At 41.0% G+C, this 18,377-nt stretch overlaps 1 protein-coding gene across 1 annotated transcript in view; it reads left to right on the top strand.

Moving 5' to 3' along the window:
* Positions 1 to 8,096: 8,096 nt before the first annotated feature.
* LOC123756831 (DNA oxidative demethylase ALKBH2) overlaps positions 8,097 to 18,377 on the top strand; it is a 166,473-nt gene continuing 156,192 nt past the window's right edge. The window contains exon 1 of the mRNA XM_069331933.1: positions 8,097 to 8,131. The gene's annotated coding sequence lies outside the window, so the exon portion shown is untranslated. The remainder of the gene's footprint in view (positions 8,132 to 18,377) is intronic.

The following is an 18,377-nucleotide window of genomic DNA, read 5'->3' as shown; positions in this document are numbered from 1 at the left end:
ATCTATGGTTCATCCAATAAAAATAAAACAGTCAAGAACTGGCGTAAAACAGTCGAGAACTGGTGTAAAACAGTCGAGAACTGGTGTAAAACAGTCGAGAACTGGTGTAAAACAGTCAAGAACTGGCGTAAAACAGTCAAGAACTGGTGTAAAACAGTCGAGAACTGGTGTAAAACAGTCTAGAACTGGTGTAAAACAGTCGAGAACTGGTGTAAAACAGTCGAGAACTGGCGTAAAACAGTCAAGAACTGGTGTAAAACAGTCGAGAACTGGTGTAAAACAGTCGAGAACTGGTTTAAAACAGTCGAGAACTGGTTTAAAACAGTCGAGAACTGGTTTAAAACAGTCAAGAACTGGTGTAAATCAGTTCTTGGTGTATCAGAATACAGTACATACATCCCTTCCAGGGAGAGATATTCGCGTGGTATGAATAAGTGTGGTTGAGTACGCAGACGATGAGTCACAATAACCTGGATGAAGATTTGATGTGGTTGAGTATCTTAGCTCACTGTTGAGTTCAGATGATTCTTGGGGATCACCTTGTCTGATGGTGTTATGTGGTAATTAATAGATTCTGATGGTATTGTCCTAACTTCCTCTGATGGGCGTAAATCACGGTTAACGTCAATCATATGTAAGATTCATGAAGCATTTACGTGTTCTAGTACGAAGCATATGCATCTTTCCTATATTATGGCAGCTTAATCTGTACTCAGTAAACAGTTTACAAGCTGAAAACCTTCACAACTCAAAGTTATTGCGGTTATAAACTACTCGTAATGCTTCGGTGCTCTTAAACTGTCTAACATATGCAAATTAAGCTCACATGATTGAGGAAAGATGGACAGGTTTCGTAAGAGGACACCTAAATCCTTGATGATAGAGATTGGTTAAACTAATCGTATCTTTAATGAATGAATTTGCTCGATTCATAGTCTTATTCATTCATACATTCGTCGTAATAGTATTGTAAATATATCGTTCATTGATTAAGACGAGTTGCTAGATACTGCTGGCGATCTTATCTCTATAGTTACACAGGATTGTTCAGAGGTCAGAGGTCATAGGATATTTTTCAAGGCATTCGCTATTGGCTACCATCATTCTTACATGTTGAAATGTCTTTGGTGAAATGATGCGGTTGGTTTTGTGTGCGTGCGTCAGTATAATGAGCACTTGTGTGTTCAGTGCGTACGTGTGCGTTCAGTGCGTGTGTGTACGTTCAGTGCGTGCGTGTACATTCAATGCGTGCGTGTGCGTTCAATGCGTGCGTGTACGTTCAGTGCGTGCGTGTACGTTCAGTGCGTGCGTGTACGTTCAGTGCGTGCGTGTACGTTCAGTGCGTGCGTGTGCGCACAATGAGTGCCCATGCGTATAGCTTGTGCGTGTGTGCTTGCAAGCGTGTGCTTACATGTGCCTTTGAAAGTATATATGTACCTACATGGATAAGTGTGCATGTGCTTACATGTGCATATATGTGCGTGTGCTTACATGTGCACATATGTGCGTGTGCATGCAAACATGCGCCTTTCTCGTTCAATATTTGTTATACTATTTCACAAAATATTAAAAATTTTGAGTGGGGAAATTCATTGCTGACAAAATTGGTGACAATTGTAAAATTTATCAGCCTATAGGCCTATTGGGTGCAATAAACTGATAAATGCATTCATTATATATCGGCTTAGAGTGTTTTATAGGTATACAGAAAAGCCCATGGGAAGAATCTAAGCAATATTTGTTTTAAACAAAAGTCTGACCCGTAAATTTATTTGAGTTTGGCTTTAAATTGAGAAAAGAAAATGGTGCGAAGTGTTATATTTATAAGCGTGCAGATGAAGCTTGCTTAACTCACCGCATCGGTAATCAGGGCAGCACCTGTCATCTCTCAGGATGGCCCGGCAGCCAGGCTTGTATTCACAGCCTATAACCGTGCAAGCAAACCCTGGCGGCCTGCACTGACACTCTTCACAAGGGTCAACCGTCGGTAGAAACTCTCCATCCTCGTATTCTACCCCGTCGATGATACAGACTAGAGAAAACCAGTTTGTTATTGTTTTTGTGTACTAGAGAAAACGGGGACAGTTTTGTGTAGCTGTAACTTAAACAAAAATTACCGTGTCAATTCATAATTCCAGTTGTCGGGGACAGGAAGCCTTCTGAAGGCTTTTCACGGTCCCATTATGTCAACTATTGACCTGTCTCAAGGATGCAACCCACAACAACTACCTAGCTCCCGGGTACTAATTTTACCGCCAGGAGAACAGTAGCATTAGGTGATAGAAAAAGTCGCCAACCGCTTCTGTTCTACTAGGGAACTGAACCCGGATCGCTCGGTTATGAAGTGAGGACGTAGATCACTGTGCTACGGAACCCGGTATCAACGCAGGTGCGTATTGACAAGCATGACCAAATGGTCAATCAACCGTCCAAGAGGTTGGGGCACCATTCCTTCCCGTCGTCCCATCCCAAATCCTTATCCTGACCCCCTTCCCAGTGCTATATAGTCGTAATGGCTTGGTGCTTTCCCCTGATAGTTCCCTCCCTGCCCAGGAATCGAACTTGGGATGAGTGAAGGGAACAAAATAACCATAAAATATGTCCAATAACGTGTGACCAATGGTCACACAGTCGTGTCCTTAATGCGCACCGAGGATATAATTTGTTTTAGTCAACTATAAACCCGTCCGCTGATGAATAATGTCATTTATATATATTTAAAGTCTATCTCTGCGTCGATTATTAGTATAATTTACATAGTATAAGGATTACATGTGAAACTTCAACGGAAAAGGAGTTCATTTTAGTTAAAATATAATTTTCTTCAAATGAGCAACAATAGTTGCTCATTTGAGGAAAATATAAAAACATTTGAAGAAAATATAAAAACTATTGTTTTTATTGCACAAAAATGATCAGCCGATTAATATTTGCAGCAGAACTGTTTGTATAATTTTAAAGATGTCAAACACAGTCATTCATCAGTGACTAAGAATTTATAATGGCGTGTGCAGGAAGGGGCTCGTTAAACCTAGTGAAGGTGATATGAAACTATCTTTGAAACATGGATTCTTGTCAACCATTTCCGGCATGAAACTATTTGGAATCAACATGGTTCGAAACCTGTGTCGTCATTGGAATTGTGACGTCAGAATAACGTCACAAATGTTGTTGGCACAATATATACAGTATCTACAATATGCAGTATACAAAAGCACATTTTATCTCTTATTTTCCTCAGGATAGGATAGGTTAGATTATAATAAACAAATCCACAAGGGCCGTGATGAGGGTTCGAACCTACGTATAGATTATAATACGTTTGACGGGGGATAGGCTCGGCTAGATTAGGTTTGTTTATAGAATAACGTTAACGTTAAAAGGCCTTGTAATTTCCTCATGTCTTATACTCGAACATTACGGGCTATTCATGCCCGTGCCACCTCTTGGGTGGCTTAATCTTTATCAATCAATCTACTCGAACAGGCAGACAGCAGAAATAGGCCTTACCGTCCAATGACATTGTCTTCAATCGTTTATTATAGAAAAAAAAAAAAGAAATGTCATGAAATCAAATCTCCTTTGCATATATTGCTATATAAAACAAATATTCAAGCCAACTTAGCTATACAGGAAAGTTTGTTTTTATTCAGACTTGACAAAACCTTGACCAGATTTATGTTAATCATTTTAAACTTTGATTTATTCACAATTAGTAATAATGGTTTAGCTGCTTAATGGTATATTGTATAATTCACAGTAAGCCTTTTGTTTTCATTCGCGTAGATCTCATTATAGTAGGCTTTAGTTCCCCCTGAGTTGTGTCTCTCATACTCATTTTGAGTGCTAACTTTTATCAGTGTTATATTGGCTTAATTAGGGCATATAATATAACATTTGGTGATCAGTTTTGTGTAATATATGTTTATGACGAAGTGTTTGCCCGAAACGCATTGCGTAATAGTGGCTTTAGGCATTGTATGTACTAGCTCTATCTATATATCAATCCATTAATGTAACATCACTTGTATGTATATACCTTACCTGAATAAACATCTGAATCTGAATCTGAATCTGAATCTGTTTAACTGATAATCTATCAGCTGTTTTCCAAATGTTTTATCTTTGTATAAGTTTTCTGGAAGTTTGTAGTTATTATTTTAATTTCAAATTAGCTTCGGGTATTTATAATTATAGTCATGAAATTTTATTAAGTTTTATCGCTCTACGTAAGTTAAATAATTGTGTTTTGTTCTGTTTGTAACAAGTGGTATTTTATATATCTTTTAGTTTGGTCGTTTGGTTTGCTGGTTACTTTAACTTAACTATTGTGTTTTAGTTTTGATGATGAATACCAGACATTCGAAAGGTCATTAATTTTAATTAAAAATTAAAGAAATTTAGCAAGATTTTATCTATGTCAATTGTTCTAATATTTATTATAAAATTAAGATTTCCAAAGGGAGATATATATATATATATATATATATATATATATATATATATATATATATATAACTGAAAACTCACACCCCAGAAGTGACTCGAACCCATACTCCCACAACTGGTATGTACAGGGACGCCTTAATCCGCTTGACCATCACGACCGGACATAAGGAAGTGATAGCCGAGGCTATATGAACCACTTCCCCGCCGGCACTCGGATGGTAATCTTGGGCATAGCATTTTATCAAATCACCTCATTCTTTGGGGCACACGTGAGGAACACAAATGCAAACAAGCCTGAATGGTCCCCAGGACTATATACAACTGAAAACTCACACCCCAGAAGTGACTCGAACCCATACTCCCACAACTGGTATGTACAGGGACGCCTTAATCCGCTTGACCATCACGACCGGACATAAGGAAGTGATAGCCGAGGCTATATGAACCACTTCCCCGCCGGCACTCGGATGGTAATCTTGGGCATAGCATTTTATCAAATCACCTCATTCTTTGGGGCACACGTGAGGAACACAAATGCAAACAAGCCTGAATGGTCCCCAGGACTATATACAACTGAAAACTCACACCCCAGAAGTGACTCGAACCCATACTCCCACAACTGGTATGTACAGGGACGCCTTAATCCGCTTGACCATCATGACCGGACATAAGGAAGTGATAGCCGAGGCTATATGAACCACTTCCCCGCCGGCACTCGGATGGTAATCTTGGGCATAGCATTTTATCAAATCACCTCATTCTTAGACGCGGACGCGGATTAAGGCGTCCCTGTACATACCAGTTGTGGGAGTATGGGTTCGAGTCACTTCTGGGGTGTGAGTTTTCAGTTGTATATAGTCCTGGGGACCATTCAGGCTTGTTTGCATTTGTGTTCCTCACGTGTGCCCCAAAGAATGAGGTGATTTGATAAAATGCTATGCCCAAGATTACCATCCGAGTGCCGGCGGGGAAGTGGTTCATATAGCCTCGGCTATCACTTCCTTATGTCCGGTCGTGATGGTCAAGCGGATTAAGGCGTCCCTGTACATACCAGTTGTGGGAGTATGGGTTCGAGTCACTTCTGGGGTGTGAGTTTTCAGTTGTATATAGTCCTGGGGACCATTCAGGCTTGTTTGCATTTGTGTTCCTCACGTGTGCCCCAAAGAATGAGGTGATTTGATAAAATGCTATGCCCAAGATTACCATCCGAGTGCCGGCGGGGAAGTGGTTCATATAGCCTCGGCTATCACTTCCTTATGTCCGGTCGTGATGGTCAAGCGGATTAAGGCGTCCCTGTACATACCAGTTGTGGGAGTATGGGTTCGAGTCACTTCTGGGGTGTGAGTTTTCAGTTGTATATAGTCCTGGGGACCATTCAGGCTTGTTTGCATATATATATATATATATATATATATATATGTATATATTTGTGTGTGAAAAATCCTTGGAGCCGGGTAATGAACTCGAACCTGTGGCCTGGGTCACCCTAGACTCACGCAGCATTACTCACTGGACCACGATATGCGTGATATACACGTCTGGAGTGGCGCAGAACGACGGTTGGAGTCAACCACCCTACTCCAAAGAATTTTCTCCTGGATATCCCTCTATTGTCATTTAATTATGAAGCAAAAATGTAACAAAATCTAGTATTTTGATGTAGTTCCAACTTCATACTCGTTAGTTCACTCTGCCGCTTCAAAAGATGGTGTTCTACAGATGATATTAATCCTCAGACCCTTGTCGTTACTTTATAAATGAGTCTTGCACTTAGAAATGTCTTAAATTTGGTGTGTTACTACTACTAATTACTCAATGTATTGACCACCTCAGGTTTGAAGCTTTGAGGGTTGTGAAAGTTGATTTGCTGGTGGAGGCCCCTTCCACCCCGCGGCTTTGATAGCCCTCTGCCAGTGGTAAGTGATTCCATACCAAATTGTCAGTGGTTATATACCGCATTGCCCTTAGTCAATGGATGTATACCCAATTATCAGCGATCAGCAGTTATACTAAATTGGCAGCGGTGAATGGCAATATATCCAGTTGCCAGAGGGCAAAGGCCCAAAAAATGTTTCTTTAACAAATCAAAGCTAATTGATCATATGTTATGGAATTGTGGGGGTTTTGGACGTCTAAATTTGTTTAGTAATGTTTTACGCTAGGCTATGTGGCGGGGGGGGGGGGTGTTTAAGCCTTCTTGAGATGATTTCGGGGTTTAGCATCCCTACGGCCCGGTCCTCGACCAGGCCTCCTGTTTGTTACACATTCCCCAGGAAGCAGCCCGTAGCAGTTGTCTAACTCCCAGGTACCTATTTGCTGCTAGGTAACAGGGGCATCACGGTGAAATAAACATTTTGCCCATTTGTCTCTGCCTCCATCGGGGATCGAACCCGGAACCTCAGGACTACGAATCCGAAGCGCTGTCCACCCAGCTGTCGGGCGTGTGTGTTCAGCTTCAAAACCATTGTGTATAACCCTTCCACCGCCGAAGGATATGTATAGAGTATACAATAAATACATCAATAATATCAATGTCTGACAGATCCAGAATTCATCAATTACTTGTCTGCACTTACGATGTCCTATACAGCTTTCTTCAAGCATGGCGGCTTTTTCTTAGTTTCTTAGATGCCTCGTTCTCGTAAACTGTTTACTAAATCCAGGCTAAGTTACCATGATTGAGGAAAGATGTACATATCTCGTAAGTTCATCAAGCATCTCGTAAATGCTTGACGAATCTTTTTGCCCAGACCTCTTAACTGAGCTGACATTGAACTCATATATCCGATCACGCATGTTAACATTTAAGTACACTTACAGGCTACATTACTGGAACATTGTACACATACACACAGAAATCACAATAGCGTGATACATCAAATGAACAAATCCACAAGGACCGTGATGATAGCTATTCTTTTGACCATGTCGTAGTACAGTTGCCTAAGGCGCATCTGGGAACGTCCCGTGCGTAGGTTCGAACCCCTCAACACGGCCCTTTGTGGATGTGTTCATTGTACACGTATCATTCGCTGAACAACATTCAAGTTTGAGAACAATAAGAGCGACAAGACGTAGTGTACCTTGGGTCTGGTTCCTCTGAGTGACGGAGATGTCATCGGAGAATCCGACCTGACGGGAGATGGGATCTGCGGATAAAATGTAGATTTAGTGTCTGATTTTATAGGCTTTGTTTATAAATATTTATACATATGTGAAATGATTTTCACTTGCAGGCGAGGAGTCACAATAACGGGGTTGAAGTATGTTGACCCAAACCATATACTAGAAAGTGAAGGGACGACGACGTTTCGGTCCGTCTTGGACTATTCTCAAGTCGATTGAGAATGGTCCAGGACGGACCGAAACGTCGTCGTTTTTTCTCTTTCTAGTGTGTGGTTTGGTCAACATAATTTTCACTTGTTTGAAGTCATTGATCTTGTTTCCAATTGTATCCACATTGCATAGAGATTGCTTTGAATTAATACTATCTTATTATACAACAGGAACTACAGCTGTATGATTAATAGCATTATATATATTTTTTCCCTATAAATAAATTTATATTTCTAGTTGGTATATATTTAAAACAAGTACATAAGGTTTTTTTTTATTTTTCAGAATGTCGATTACTAGGCTGTCACTTACACAAATGATCTCATCAAGTTGCTGATAATCTCAGGTAAGTAGTAATTACTTTAATAAGAATTAACAGTAAAATTTTGAGAATAGCAAATACATATACGTACACGAAACCTAACCTAACCTAACCTAACCTAACCTAACCTAACCTAACCTAACCTAACCTAACCTAGTCCATCTTAATCAAACCAAACCAAGGTATAAATTTACACGTAACCTTAACCTAAACAAACTAGACACTATATATATGTATATACGTGTAACTTATCCTAACTTAACTGAGCCGTACCTGTAACTTAATCTAACCTAACTAACCTGACAATACACACACACAGATCTTCGTGTGCAATATCCAATATTTACATAGAAACTTTGGGGTCAATCAAGATCTTGTCCCTAAGTTCATTTGGTGATGATGTTCAAGAACTATTTCAGCTAGTCGTGTTTGATCATTGACTTAAATTAACCTAGTTGCATTTGTTGGTTGGCCTGGATATATTGGAATGGGGCCTTCCAAGAAGTCATTCCATAAAGCAAATTCAAAATTATTAGCTTTTTATATTATTTAATGCATTTTATTTGCAAAAGTTTACTTCTAAAAAAATTTTTTAAAGGGAGGCCATCAAGTATTTCTAAAGTCATTTGTTTGTTATCATTTATAAGTTAAAATACTTATAAATTTACTGGCAGTAGAATTTATAAACCTCCAAAACAGTTTGCTAAACAATTAATGATTTAGACAAAAAATTACCCTAGCCAGATAGTGTTTATTTGAACTGTATATTGTGAAATTTTCATTAAAACCGGAAAGAAATTTTAGGACTCAATGCCGATTTAGGCAAAACTATTTTTTTCCAGATTTGAATTTTCCTGACAAAATTTAAAAATATTATGTGAACCCATACATAAACAAATGTGCTAAAATTTGTTAATAAATTATTATATTTTAAGAAATACATCGAGAAGGGCATACAGAATTTGTCTATTTAGGGAAAGAGGAGTGTAGTTGAATAGTGTATTAGTTGATAGTACACATACCTGGACGTAATTGACATACAGGATAGTTGAATTAGGTAATAGTTGACAACAGAGAAAGAGAGAAATAGTTAAAAAAAAATCATGGCTGACGGTTAAATAAAATTACTAATACTAGTCCATGCAGCTATATTTCCTCGCAGCAGACGAGGAATGGTTAATAACAGATCTGCTGTGACTATCAGCGCATGCAGCTAGTTGGTAAGTGGGCAGTGTTTAATGATATTTAGAGCGCAGCAGACGAGCTGAGGTTGTTAATGCGTGATGCGCGCACTGCGCATGCGGGATACTCACTAGCCCAGGCGATGGTCACGCCCACCATCATAAGGACAACATGACGCCACATAGCTGCCTGTGAGAGAAACAACATAGCATTAGACTCTGCTTAAGGACAACATGACGCCACATAGCTGCCTGTGGGAGAAACAACATAGCATTAGACTCTGCTTAAGGACAACATGACGCCACATAGCTGCCTGTGGGAGAAGCAACATAGCATTAGACTCAGCTATGCGATAAAGGAGGAAAGTAACAATTATCATTCCAAACACAGTTTCTGAAAAAAAACACATCATGAATTTTATATACATAAATACATAAACAAAACGGCATTGTTGCGCACTGATCAGCTCATTTGATTCATAACCAAGATGTCCCGGGTTCGATTCTCGTAGCAGGACACTTAGTTATTAGGGAGTTAAGCAACTTATGGGTTGCATCCTGTAATAGGTCAGTTGATCTCGGAGGAACTGAATAAACCTAACAGGCTTCCTATATATATATATAGGAAAAACCTATATATATATATATATATATATACGGGTTAGATTACCTATATCTAGCTATTATTAAAACCATTATTCTGATTGTATAGAACTCGCTTTAAGGCCTGAAAATAGGCCTATGATTTAAAATTGTAATGTATTCTTTCCTGAAATCTGTAGGCTATAGAACCCCCACGAATTATTCACGACACTGAGAGCAGTTAAACAAACGTTGCTTGTAATTCCCGTTAGGCTGCTCGCTATTCAGGTTTCCTTTCGTTGTAGTTGGCGAGGAATCGTTAAAATGCAATAGGTGATGTATCCTCGTTGTATTATGAAAGTATTACAACAGTCGGCCAATATAACAATGACAGAATGCATATCACATTGTAAATGACGTTTGGTTGATTAAGGGACTGAGATAATCTCAGAATAAAGGGACTTATCTTAGGCGTATATTGTTATGCATGTTTGCGTAACTGGAGAATTCATGCGTATTGGTAATATCAATTGGTCCTTTGCAATTTGCGTTAATGATTATATTATGTGTGTATTGAGTACTTAGACATTTAAGTACCCTTAATGTCCCTGTGTACCCTTAATGTACACCTGGCAGGTGTACAAACACAATTCTTGTGCTAAATGTACCTACACATGTGACTTGTTGGATGAAGGTGTATCTTCGTTCAGCCATATATATATATATATATATATATATATATATATATATATATATATATATATATATATATATATATATATATATATATATATATATATATATATTGGTCCATATTTCTTGATGCTTCTATATTGGAGCGGAGTCTTGAGGTGGGTAGAATATAGTTGTGCAATAATTGGCTGTTGATTGCTGGTGTTGACTTCTTGATGTGTAGTGCCTCGCAAACGTCAAGCCGCCTGCTATCGCTGTATCTATCGATGATTTCTGTGTTGTTTACTAGGATTTCTCTGGCGATGGTTTGGTTATGGGAAGAGATTATATGTTCCTTAATGGAGCCCTGTTGCTTATGCATCGTTAAACGCCTAGAAAGAGATGTTGTTGTCTTGCCTATATACTGGGTTTTTTGGAGCTTACAGTCCCCAAGTGGGCATTTGAAGGCATAGACGACGTTAGTCTCTTTTAAAGCGTTCTGTTTTGTGTCTGGAGAGTTTCTCATGAGTAGGCTGGCCGTTTTTCTGGTTTTATAGTAAATCGTCAGTTGTATCCTCTGATTTTTGTCTGTAGGGATAACGTTTCTATTAACAATATCTTTCAGGACCCTTTCCTCCGTTATAGAAGCTCCAATATAGAAGCATCAAGAAATATGGACCAATAGGCTTTCTACAAACACTTCTATTCAATACCCATTGTTTCTGTTCTGTCTTGTGTTGATACTTTTAATACCCTATTAATATCCCCTCCTGTTCTGTCTTGTGTTAATGCCACATCACCCTTCCCACCTCACTCAAATGTAGATATAATATCAGAGAGACGTAAGTTCTAATCAGTTGTGTATTTGTGAAGTCTTTGAAAATGTAATAAGTTTTACGAAACGCGCCCGTGTCGCGTCAGACTAGAAATAAAAATGAATTTTGGAGAAGTGATTTTTGATTTACCTCCAACAGTGAAGCGCAATGTACGAAAGATTGAGAAAATTCGTGTTAGAATTATTAATCTTACTTTTTCGGTCATATTTAATAATATATATATATATATATATATATATATATATATATATATATATATATATATATATATATATATATATATATATATATATATATATATGCTGGACACGAATCACTCCCCACAATTACAATACTGTGACCCAATTTTCGTGGTAGCTTAGTATGCGAGGACGTTGAAATCGGCATTGAAATAAGTTTATTGAGGTATAAATACACACAGAGGGATGAGGCAGCTCAGGCTATTCTCACCCCGTTCAGTACAACGTGTTCATATATATAATATATACAAAGATTGTGATTGATATGTAATTGTGATGTGTGCACATCACAATCATTCACCATATTACTTGAGATCGGCTTGAGAATGGTCCAGGACGGACCGAAACGTCGTCGTCCCTTCACCTTCTAGTGTGTGGTCTGGTCAACATAATTTAGCCACGTTATTGTGACTCATATTAAGGAACATTCTGAGTGATAAACATGTACATTTCTTTGTACTGAACCCCGAGGGCAGCACAAGGCAGGCTGAGGTAGGTAGTGTTGTCTCGCAGGTCATCGACTGTATATTAACCACACACTCAGACTGCCTCACTCAGTTCGTGCCGTGTACGAGGCTGGACATAACGGCCAGATATTTCCCCTTAGTTTCCTGTGGTTGACTTTAAGGTGGAATGAGGTAGTATGTCTGGCGTCCCGACATACGAGACATCGTTCGCTGTCACTGATGGTTTGAGTGAGTTTTAGCGAGAGAAGGGAAGGGAATTGTCGGTGAAAGCGCCAAGCCATGACGACTATATAGCACTGGGAAGGGGTCAGGATAAGGATTTGGGATGGAACAGGGGGGGGAAGGAATGGTGCCCAACCACTTGGTGGACGGTCGGGGATTGAACGCCGACCTGCATGACGCGAGACAGTTGCTTTACCGTCCAGCCCAAGTGGTTGGACTCTATGCGAGAGAGCTTTTAAGGAGATAATAATAACAAGTCCAGGGACGCTGGTTCGATCCCACCCTATAGCCTCAATATTTTCTCAAGGATACCTGACGTTCTGGTGACTTCGTTGTACACTCCGGCGTGGCAGAGGACACTGACCTTTAGAGGATAATAACACCATCGGAGGAAGACACTGGCCTCCGCCATCAAACCCTCAACACTTCCACCCTATTTGGGCGTCAAAGCGATCGGGTAAAAACGCTTCTACCGAGGAAGTAAGTAGCTGTTAGGGAGAGGTTAACGCCTCCTCTCAGACCACCGCGGGCGCAGTTCTACATGACAGCCTCTATAAGGAAATGGCCTTGGGCGCACCAGAGCCGTTTAGCTCACTACTTTGCCCGCCAAACCTCTCCTGGGAGTGGCAGTGGCTAATGATGCGCGCAGGAGGCAATTATCAGGGGGAAAGCGCTAAGCCATTACGACTAAATAACACTGGGAAGGGGTCAGGATAAGGATTTGGGATGAGACGGAGGGAAAGGAATGGTGCCCAACTTCTTGCTGGACGGTCGGGGATTGAACGCCGACCTGCATGAAGCGAGACCCGTCGTTCTACCGTCCAGCCGAAGTGGTTAGGCAATGCCCTCGGGAACTAAAACCCAATAAAACAACAATTCTGGTACACCCACACCGCATAGGTTCGAATCCTCATCACAGCTTCTACGGATTTTCTCCTTCATACTAAACGTTAGTGTGATTACTTTCTATTAAACCCCAATATTTGCTTTAACAAATTACAGTGTTGGTGAGCTAGTGACAGAATTATCCCCCGTACACTAGTCTAGCTAGCCTCTGGCTGTATGATTTATGTACCTAATCTTACTTCCGTTCTTTCTCAAGAGGCAATAAAGGTCAATATACAGACGAGGAGTCACAATAACGGGGCTGAAATATGTTGACCAAACCACACACTAGAAAGTGAAGGGACGACGACGTTTCGGTCCGTCCTGGACCACAATCGACTTGAGAATGGTCCAGGACGGACCGAAACGTCGTCGTCCCTTCACTTTCTAGTGTGTGGTCTGGTCAACAATAAAGGTCAAATTAGAAGCTTCTCTATCTAGCTATAAATCCCCCAGGCGGCTTCTAAGAGACAGCAGTTAGGCCTAGTGTTGATGATAGAGTAGAAGGGGTACGTGATAGGCCTAGGAGAGACTAGGGGGCTCCCCGCTATCATAACCTGCTGTACCTTACATGGTACCTTACCTAAGGGATAACAAGGGTTTTTCTTAATCATCAGTTCTCCTGAAAATTATTTATGTGGTAATCATGTCTCTTCTATTATGTTTACAAGTGATGCGTTGTTTAATTTTTGAATAGTCTGGTGGTATAGTAACTAGATACGGACTCTACATCAGTGCTGCATCTTGCAGGATTGGTCTGACGTATGTGTGATACAAGTTCCAAAAGGATTCCTTACCCCTAATTTCTTAAGATGGCTAAATGGTTCTTCTTTTATTTGACCAATGCTGCCGTTGTATTTCAGATTAAAGCATGAAATGATTTTGTAGCTGAATCACTGTATACAGATCTGAGAGCTGAGTGGACAGCGCTCGGGATTCGTAGTCCTGAGGTTCTGGGTTCGATCCCCGGTGGAGGTGGAAACAAATGGGCAGAGTTTCTTTGACCCTGTTGCGCCTGTTACCTAGCAGTAAATAGGTACCTGGGAGTTAGACAGCTGCTACGGGCTGCTTCCTGGGGGTGTGTAACAAAAAGGAGGCCTGGTCGAGGACCGGGCCGCGGGGGACGCTAAGCCCCGAAATCATCTCAAGATAAGAGTAACATGTTCTCCTTGCCCTATAGGGTTAAAACAAGTCTATATTCAACAAAGATTTTGGAAATAAAGATTTCATTATAACCAGCCTTGTAAATAGTTATGATAGGCTTCAGAATTAATATAATAGACTTAAGAACAATTATAATAGAATGGATTGTACAATTCACGATAAGAATTAAGTCAGCAGTGTTTACACTAGACCTCAGTAGAGGAAGACGGCTTCCAAGAAAAGCTTTGGCCTCGCCGGAGCCGACCGGAATCGTGAAGATTGTTGGAAGACAATTAGGTGTTTCACTGTCAAGTACGGGAAGTGACGAGGCTGTTTAAGAGAAGGTCGAGGGCACGAGGTTTGCTGGTGGGGTGTTGGGGGAGGGGGGGGATGCTGGGGGGGGGTGTAGATGGGAGATGCTGGGGAGGGGGGGGGGGGGGTTGAGAACCGGTTCCCACCTGCTGTTGCAGGAGATATAAATTATCTCAGTGTCAGCTGCGTCTCTCTCTCTCTCTCTCTCTCTCTCTCTCTCTCTCTCTCTCTCTCTCTCTCTCTCTCTCGCAAACAACCCAAGAGCATTTACAGCGCTCTGGGGTCGTATTCCTTAGGGCCCCGGTTCGATTCCCGGTCGAGGCAGAAACAAATTAGCCGTTTCTTTCATCTGACAGACCTGTTCACCTAGCAGTAAATAGGTACCTGGGAATTAGACAGCTGCTACGAGGTGCTACCTGTACATGTGTGTGTTTGTGTTCACCTTGTGTTTGCGGGGGTTGAGCTTTGCTCTTTCGGCCCGCCTCTCAACTCTCAATCAACTGTTTACTAACTACTTTTTTCCCGTACCACACACAAACACACACCCCAGGAAGCAGCCCGTGACAGCTGACTAACTCCCAAGTACCTATTTACTGCTAGGTAACTGGGGCATTCAGGATGAAAGAAACTTTGCCCATTTGTTTCTGCCTCGTGCGGGAATCGAACCCGCGCCACAGAATTACGAGTCCTGCGCGCTATCCACCAGGCTACGAGGCCCCCGTAGTGTGTGTGTGTGCTAGAAATATGTGGCAAATAAGATAAAAATAGGTCAGGAGTCAGTTCATTAGATAACCGACGGTTAGAAAGACGGGGTCCAAGAGCTAATGATCCACGCCCAGCCAACGACCCGTGGATCAGCCATCCTCAAACCGGTTCCAGTATCAGACATTTGCAGCGAATTTGAATCGTGTTGTATATATTGATTTATTTGTCATTCGTCCAGTTGTTGGGGTCGGCCACTGCATGGACGAGCATAAAATTCATTAATTTCAACATATATATATATATATATATATATATATATATATATATATATATATATATATATATATATATATATATATATATATATAAATATAATATATATATATAAATTAATAAAAGTGTATATTAAGATGCATAGTTAGGCCTAGGCTAGTTGTTTAGATTCAATTTGACAATTATTTATATTTGTAGTACGTGGGTGAAGCATGTACAGCGTTGTGGTTCGAACACAAGTCGTCAGTGAAGCACTTGTTCCGGAAGTGTTCGGACGTCATCAGTTGTGAGTCGTGTGTAAACCATTTTTCATTCATTTACTGGGGGTTTGGCGGGTGGATGGAATGGACTTTGGGTCTTTGTTTGGAGGCAGCCCGTCCTCCAAACAAAGATCCAAAAGTGATTCCATCCACCCGCCAAACCCGCTGTTTATGAATGAAAAGCGGTTTACACACGACTCACAACTGCTGACGTTCGAACATATCCGGAACAAGTGCTTCACTGACGACTTGTGTTCGAACCACAACGCTATAAATGCTTCACCCACGTACTACAAATACAAATAATCGCCAACAGAACCTAAACACCTAACCTAACCTATGCCTATATATGCACAATATGCTAATATCTTATAATATTAATTTATACTTGAGAAAATTCCCGTTTTGAATGAACAGCATGTTAAAATTTATGAATGCGTCTGTGGGGTCGACCGCTGGATGGAATGGACTAGAGTCGAGGACGGGTTGTTGGAGGACGGGCTGGGAGGGGCGATTCGAACAGAGGACGCGAGCGAAACACTCTTTTTGAGAAATGTTTGAACACCATATTGTCAGTCGTGTGTAAAGTGTTTTCCACTCACAAACATAGAGTTTGGTGGTTGGATTAATGAATATTTGCCCTTAGTTTATGAGGACGGGCTGTGTATTTAAGGTCCAGTGTCGTCAAGAAAGGATATCAACTTTGACTCGTATGTCAATATTAATGTAAAACTCTTTTAAGTTCATTATCAAAACAGTAATGGTGTTTGTTCCTGAAGTAACTCTGATAAGAGCTGCCAGCACCAGCTCGCGGGGGAACACTGGCCACAAGATGAGTCGTGTGTGTGGATATAATAACCTGATGGAGGGCTTGTGTCACTGGTCGCTTAGTCAGGTGTGTCACTGATCGCTTAGTCAGGTGTGTCACTGGTCGCTTAGTCAGGTGTGTCACTGGTCGCTTAGTCAGGTGTGTCACTGGTCGCTTAGTCAGGTGTGTCACTGGTCGCTTAGTCAGGTGTGTCACTTGCTGCTCGGCCAGTTTATGTGTTTGGGAGGGTCCGGCATGCCAGACACATGCCGGCTGTTCATAGAAAACACCGACCTTACCTAACCTTCTTAGTATGTTAAGATAAGCATCTTATTGCTTCGTAATTACAATTATTACTTAACCTATACCTATAATAGGTTAAGTAATAATTGTACTTAACCTATACCTATAATAGGTTAAGTAATAATTGTACTTAACCTATACCTATAATATACCATCTTATTGCTTCGTAATTACAATTATTACTTAACCTATACCTATAATAGGTTAAGTAATAATTGTACTTAACCTATACCTATAATAGGTTAAGTAATAATTGTAATTACGAACAATAAGATGCTTATCTTAACATACTAAGAAGGTTAGGTAAGGTCGGTGTTTTCTATGAAGCCTTTCAAGGTAAACTAGTATGTTTAGTATGTCACATATTCACGTATTTAATAAGTCAATATTGACTATACGAAAGTGCGAGAACGGGTTGGCTGTGGTGGTGGTGCTGCTGGTGGTAGTTGTGGTGGTAGTGGTGGTGGTAGTTGTGGTGGTAGTGGTGGTGGTGGTACTGGTGGTAGTGCGACCCGTCCTCCTAATAGAGCGTTGCATTTTGACGTATGTACTCCACATAAGGCCAAAAATCGTCGTACTAGAAAATAGAAGCGGCTGGCGAAAGTGACGTCTTGTCCCGTTTTCTGTTTTGGGTCCTCTGGTTGGATAGGATGAGTGCATTTTAGTACGACACTTTCTTGACGTTGGGGACACCTTAGGAGGACGGGGGGTGGTTGACCCCTCAACCTCCCCGCCGGCCTGCATATTAGTAGTAGACCTGGCCGGCGTTCCACTCCAGCTGTGGTGGTTAGCATGTGGCACGGGCCACTTGCTGCTCGGTATTTGCAGATGTGTGTGTAACAGGCAGCAACGCTACACCTCCCTGGGAATTGAGTGCGATTTCGGACGTAGCCCACTGCGCTACGGGACCAATATATTAGACCACTAAATAAAGATCTGTGAGCATCATTAGGTATAAGTGGTAGCTGGTGGATCTTCCCATTCATTAACGCTCTATAGGCCTATCCCACTCTCCTCAGATTATACGAAATGTGTAGGCCTATCTCACGCACGGATGAACAGGCGATCACTCGAACAGCGCCGTTACTTTGTGTGTGTGTGTGTGTGTGTATGTGTATGTGTGTGTGTGTGTGTGTGTGTGTGTATGTGTGTGTGTGTGTGTGTGTGTGTGTGTGTGTGTGTGTGTGTGTGTGTGTGTGTGTGTGTATGTATGTGTGTGTGTGTGTGTGTGTGTGTGTGTGTGTGTGTGTGTGTGTGTGTGTGTGTGTGGGTGTGTGTGTGTGTGTGTGGGTGTGTGTGTGTGTGTGTGTAATTACCTAAGTGTAATTACCTAAGTGTAGTTACAGGATGAGAGCTACGCTCGTGGTGTCCCGTCTTCCCAG

This window comes from Procambarus clarkii, chromosome 26 (assembly GCF_040958095.1).
Source record: "Procambarus clarkii isolate CNS0578487 chromosome 26, FALCON_Pclarkii_2.0, whole genome shotgun sequence".
NCBI lineage: Eukaryota > Metazoa > Arthropoda > Malacostraca > Decapoda > Cambaridae > Procambarus > Procambarus clarkii.
Note: the sequence above shows the minus strand (reverse complement) of the source record. Positions and strands in the feature narration are given on the sequence as shown.